The following is a 6,992-nucleotide window of genomic DNA, read 5'->3' as shown; positions in this document are numbered from 1 at the left end:
CCTACTTAAGGAAAGTTTGTTGTAGTCTTGTATTTACACTTCTGTCTAATCCACAGACTGTTGTGTATACCTGTATTCTAGATACCTCTAGATATTCTAGACATATTTAAACCTTGCCAACCTGCCAATGTCTCTGTTGAAGTTGTTTTTTAGTTGTTTTTTTTTGACTGAAGGTTTCGCTGGCTCTCCACCAACCGATCCCTTCTGTCTTGTGTTACGGAGAGGACAGTGACAGCGTTCATATGGTTGCATCTCCCTTACATATTTTTTCCCTCTGCAGACTGATGAGTTCTGACGGAGCGAATGCCTTTGTCTCGCATTCCTTCTCTCAAGCAGTCCCGCTTTCAACTGTTGTTTTTCTTATTCTTGTCGACAGAAAGTTGTTTTTGCTGCCTCCCTTCCCTGCATGTCCGTGACAGGCATACTTCCTGCATAGTGTGTGTGTGGGGTTGTGTGCACAGGTGTGCGGGCACGCACGTATATGTGTGTGTGCATGTGTGTCTTTGTCCCTATGTATGTGTGTATGTACGTATGTGTGCATACTTCAGTAAAGCAGAAGCTGCTTTCATGTCAGTGCCAAGTGTGGAGAATGGTTCCGCTAGTGAAGGACAGCTTCTCTCACTGCACTGGGCTTCCCACTCTATTCCGAAGAGCCAAATGCCTTTATCTGATGTTGGATCTTTGTTATTTGTCCATGAAACTACAACTGAGAACATCTTATACCTTTGGGACCGGCTGAGTGATCTCCTCCATACCACCATGTGGACATGAACATAAATGGAGCGGTTTAGTCCTTTGCCATCCTATATTGTCATTAACTTGCTACCAACCTACTCCATAAGCTATCTTTGAAATGCACGAAAAGTCTTAGTTGGCCAAACAGGCAATATCCTGTTTGGCCTGAGGCTCAATGTCATCCTCCCAAAACTTCAAATTTTTGTGTCACCATGTCACACCTAAAGCAGTTCCATATTTCAGTCCTATATCCTTGAGATCCAGTGTAGCTTTGTGGCTTGTGTTTGCAATCGTAGCTGCCATCTTGAGTTGTGTTTTTCAGCTACTGTCTTGCGGTTTGTTCTGGTCCCAGGTCTCAAAGCAGATGGTGCCACAGTTTAGCATGTGCAGCACACTGGTGGCACCAATTTACCTATCAGTGACTAGTAAAGTGCAAGCTTCTAAGCATTGTTTCCTTACTAGGTTGTTATTGAAGCTCCTCTGATCTCTCAAATTCAATAAAGTACAATATCTTTCTGACAGTTTCTTCTTACTTCTTAATCATATCTGTACAGTAGTTATAAAATATTTGATTTAAGCAAAGAATAAAAGAGCAAGGTGGTTACATTCATGTATTCTGTAAAAGTAGGTGCTTTAATTTGCAATCAAAAAGAAAAAAAAAATGTTATCTTCACAGTGGAAAATTGCAAATATTCCACCAGATCTTAGAAAAACAAAAATAGGATGGCCATCTTAGTCAGGAGCTGCTAAAAGGTTTGCTGTCTCATTTCTTTCTACACAGAAACTCTGCTTCACACTTGAGATGGAAAGTACAGTCTAGCTGCCAAGGATAGATGATCCAGGAGCATGCTTTGATATCTACTCACATACCTTTGATGCTCACAACACTAGAAGTGCAGACATATTTACTAAATCAAAGTAACTTTTCTTTTAACAGCTGCATTGAATTTGAGATGAATGGAAACAGTTGTATACCAATGAAAAACAGCACCTTAAGGAAAAAATGATGTTTCTGGTGTCTGGTGGCATGCAACCCCCCCCCCCCCCCCCCCCCCCCCCCCCACACACACACACACTTTTATTTAGTGAAAAACTTCAGTGAAAAATTAAAACAAATTAAATATAATGAAATTAAGGAATTTCACCGTGTGCAAACGGTTATTATTGCAACAGTGACCGTAATACAGTGATCAGGTGAAAGTAAAAAAGTAAACTGTAGCATTGAAAATGTAATATTATAATGTTGTAGATGTCTATGTCTAATGTATTAATCTATCTTTGAAAATTAAATGTCCCGTGCAGTGTTTGCAGATGTCCACAATAGGCTAGGAGTGGCATTGTTAATTGTACGAACCATCAAGTTTTTAAGGCTTCTACTCAGGATGCACGATGAATTTCTAGAAATATTTCATGTGGAAATGTGGAGGTGGTACAGCACACCTAGAACATGTGCGGTACATAAAGTGTTGTCACATTGTTTTGTTAGCAAAATCCTAGTGATGGAAAAATATGGAAATTGCAAAAACCATCGTCAACTTAAAATACTATTATTTTTCTTTTTCTCTCTTTCCAATACGTATGCTGTGGGGGGTTTTCTGGACTTTAGCTGAAATCCTTTCAGTCACCTTACACAAGTGTTGAAAACAACCCCGGAGAGAGTTTGAGTGACAGCAGTGGCATTGGAACAGAGCTGCCTAGACAGCCCATATCCCTTTCACTAGCTGGAAGTAGAGACTGGCTGAAAATGGCATCTCCTAGGGAAAGCCAACAACTGGCTATCACCCTGGCCGTTTGTCTTCATCAATCAACTTGCGTTTGTTGACCAAGCAACATGATGTCACTATTAATTTCATGCATTCCCTTAATGGGATCCAGAGGGGCATCCTATCCTCACAGTAGGCATTTCCTGCCCTGTTGCATTATGGGATATGTCCTCTTCCTTTGAGGAGATCAGTTGGACTTTTTCAAAGTTTTACATCTTCTCATGTTGTTTTTTTCTCTCTCTTTTTAATCTCTCCTTCATTCCTGTCTGCCGTTTCCCCCCTCATGGTGTTATTTGCTTTGCTTTGTCATAGCTCTTCTCGTTGGAAACAGCTCCACTGTGTTTGTATCCTTGTTATGTGAGTACTTGTGATGATTTCCACTTATTTGCCGAGGTATACACTGAACTGGATGTACCAAACCTTTTGATCAACCCTCAGATTTCATGAACAGATACTGGCGCTGTGTGCTCAGATCAGCGCATTAGCGTTTCATTTGAAAGAATGGTGTCACTGTGTTGACAAGCTCATGATAAGTTGGTGGCTTCTAAGGGAAAATGTTTAAAGCAGATAAATGCCTCAGGACTCCATCTGTCTGTCTTATTGTCCTGATTGTAGTTTATTTTCGGTGATTATGAAAACCTGCTTTAAACAGGCTTTAGGGATGTTGGTTTACTAGCTTTAGATTAAGTTTGCCCCTCGCGCAATGATTCCGCACAAGGTATTTAATGTTATCTCTTCAGACTTCTGTGCAACTGTATTTACTGTCTACATGACTGGCTTTTTTTACTCCTTTGATTATCACAGAGGAGGAGGGAGTTGTGAATGATATTCCTTACTCCTAGTCTCACTTACTCCCTTCCTTCCTTCTCAGCCCCCCTCCTCGCCTTGCTCTCCCTGTTACTGCACCTCTCCTCTGGCTTTAAGAGGCTTAGCAGCAGCTTAGCGCCCAGGTCAAACTGGCCTTTGCCCTTCATCTGTCAGCCTTTTGATGTGGTGCCAGCCTGGGCTGCTTGCTACGCTCTGCCTTTAACAGCACGTCCAGAGGTCATAGGAGGGCTCTAACTTCAAGACCCCACCCCACCTTAACGCTCTACCACCACCCCCAATCCACAACCACCATGAACACCACCTCCTTTGCAGATGTGTCTGTCTCTGATACCCCCTTTCCACCTCCCTTCAGCCCTCCTTTGCCTCTTCTCTGCCCTAGTGCCCATTATTATTTTATAGTTTGGTTCTGCATTCCTTTCACTCAGGCTGTAGTGGAAGGCAGACCTTTCATTTTATTGCTTACACATGTCCATGGCTTTCTTCCTCAGCAGGAAGAAACAAAACAGCAAGAGGGAGATGGCCAACATTAGGACCAGCCATCTAAACTCTCTCCACCTTGAACTAATAGTTGGGGGCCAGGGTACGGGTCTACCTCAGCCTTGTGCCAGTGGGGTTTCAATTTGTAGAGACATAAACAGATACTAAAGCCAAGGTTACAACACAGTGATTTATCAAGGTAGTTCACATCAAATTATCACAGTGCCCCCCTACTATCAGGCACCATAATAACCCCCGAAGCAAGCCCCTGCTTCAGAGGTGCACAGTGGTCACACTTAATTTAGAAGTGCACAAACATGTGTCCCTCTGTCTGTTTTCCCTCTGACCGTGACGCTTCACACTAGTGAAAGATCATCCTGGGCAGGCCGTCAAGACTTTAAAGAGGATGTGAATGTCTGCAGTTGTATGCACATGTGTGTGTTGAAAAAGGTGACTGCACTGATAGACTATGAGCAGCAATCCCAGTGACTGCAACTGAAGAATGCAGATCTGGGCATGCGTCTTTGGATATTATAAGAATAAATGTAAATCTTCAAGGTAAATTTTTACAGTACTAACAGTCCACGTGTATTATGTCCAACATATGTTGTCCCCATTTCTTCATTCTATCACCTGGAACAGAAAACAATAGTAGTTCTTGGCTGAAAAGCACTAAAGTCAAGATGAATTATGTGTGATTTCACAAGCCAGGTATGTAACAGAATCTAACTTGAAATAAACAGATTATTTTTCTGTAGCAAAATTGTGTTTCACTTTAATATGGTGCCTGAACAGAGTGGTGCCTTTGATCTCTACTAGCAGAGCCCAGCACATGGATAATATATCTTTCCGAGATAAAAGTAAAAATGCGCACAAGATGATGATGTCATTCAAATATGGCCGCAAGCCTGGGAGAAAAGCAAACTTTCACAGGCAAGGCTATCCCGGGGATCATTCAGGGTGCTCTCTAAGCCTTCGGGGAAATCAATTACACATTTTCCAAACTGTGATTCCTGCTGTAGGAACTTAATCGCAGAGGCCTTCTGCAGAGGATCATCCCGATGAGTTTAGACACTGTTTTTGCTCCCTAGTGTCTCCTGTCCTCCCTCTCTGTCCCCCACCCCCAGCTTCAACCTTTGCAACTCGCTACATTTGTGTGCAGCTTACAATTCTGCACAGTCATTCATCATCATTTGCTGGCGTATCTGTCTTGAGTGCCTTAGCTTTGATCATGTTGTAGTTTATGCTTTACATCTGTTCTACATTTAACCTTCTCTAATGCTGCTGCTCAAAAACTATTACCCTGGCATAACTGGAGAAGTTTACCTGGTGACTTTGTAGCCATTATAAATCTTCCATATTTGTCATGGCCCGGTAAATAAATGATCCACCAGTTGAAACATTGTGATAAGCAGATCTCCCTTTGCTATTTCCTGCCTTATGGGGCAGGACTCAGAGAAATCCTCTGCTTCCTCTTACGTGATCTTCTCTTCTTTCAAAAGCTTATCTACTCCTAAATCATTCCCTTTGAATTGGGAGGACAGTGCATTTTCTGTATTCTCTCTAACTCTTTCCAGCTCTGCTATTTCCAGTTTTTCTTCCAGGCTTTGCTCCCTGTGTATATGGGCTGCCACTGCACCTATGCCCCTCCAACCCCACTCCCTTCCACGATTGCTTGCTCTGTCTTTTTCTCTGTCCTCAGGAACCAAAGAGCATAAGGCCCTGACCCCCTCCTCCTCCACCAGCACACTAATCATCCCTAATCAGAAGTGAAATGCATTTTTCTAAGGAAGTAGCTGGAAAATTTCACAATCTGCATTTCTCCGACCAAGCTGATTAGGGAAACATTATCCTGCTTTCACAGTCACTTCCAATCTGCCTTTAATCTGTCACTTCAATCGCCTAATTATTTAGTCAATGACCTGGGGACGCAATCTTACAAAAGAATGAAATGCATGCCATATCATTTTCCCTTTCATTTATGCATGATATCGCTGGTTACATGTTATGTTCCCTTGAGCTAAATATGCAAGCCTTGTTCATGTACACGTATTTGTGTGTTGCTGAGTGTGTGCAGGTTGGTGTGTGTACACTGTTTAGGCATTTATTGTCCTTCCCTATCACATCCAGGGGTTTGTGGATGTGTGTTTTTCACTGTGTTTCACGAGTAGCTTGTTTAGAAGCTGCTGAGCTGTGAATGCTGGCTGGTGGTAATGCAGTTTAGGCCTAAGTTGGAAAAGCCTTTAGGGAATGAGACTCTGTGGGGGAGTTGTGTTATTGGAAAGGTCATGATTACAGTAGGGGGTCAAAATAACTCGCTGACACTCTTCATACACAAGTGACTGCTATTGGGCCTCAGGGTGTCAAGAACTATATTGAGTATTGACTATATGTCACAGCAATAAAAAGGAAACCTGTTCTCCACTGGTGAATGTTATACCTTCAAAGAGTGTGATGTCAGGACAAAAGGTAAAAATATCTTCAATGTCAATAAGACTGTCATGTTGACATGCTAATTTTTCTGCAGAGGTGGAAAGAGCAGTGTTTTTTTCCTGGGTGAAAGTGTAAACAGAAAAAAATATATAGATTGCAAAATGTAAAAATTGCTTTTTTACTTTTTATTCATCAAACTTTTTGCACAATGTCAAGAAAATATAGCTGCTTGGAAGTACGTAGGGTAGTAGTGCAAGACCTCTTCAGGTCATTTTAAACTATACCACGTAATGAAGACTAAACAAAATCATAACATTTGAGTTTATGTGTATGTGAAAGAGCTTTAGAAGTTCTACCCCACAATTAAAAGCATGAACTTTCAACACTTATAATACTCTCACTCTGTCACAGCTAGCTCGATAAGGACACAGGCCTGCCCAGGGCATCTGTCTTTCTTTCATCTTTGCCTTCACTTGATGGCAGCCCCTTCCTCTAGTTGTGGGTGCTTCACCTCTCTTATCAAATGGGGATTCTGGAGAGCCATCATGCTTATTTGTTCCTGTCACCCATCCTACTAATAAACCTCTTTAGAAATACGCTTTTAAAAGAGTCTAAGAAAACATTCCACAGTCTGGCCATGGGGCACGTCCAAAGTCCCATCAGGCCTTTGCTAAAACCACTGCTTAGCACCTCCATCCAGCGCTGCAAAACAGATTATCAGAGGTCATGAACTTCGGCATTCAGAAAGAACTTTGA

The sequence above is a fragment of the Aulonocara stuartgranti genome (assembly GCF_965226115.1).
Source record: "Aulonocara stuartgranti genome assembly, chromosome: 1".
NCBI lineage: Eukaryota > Metazoa > Chordata > Actinopteri > Cichliformes > Cichlidae > Aulonocara > Aulonocara stuartgranti.
The sequence above is the reverse complement of the archived record's forward strand: the minus strand, read 5'-3'. Positions refer to the sequence as shown.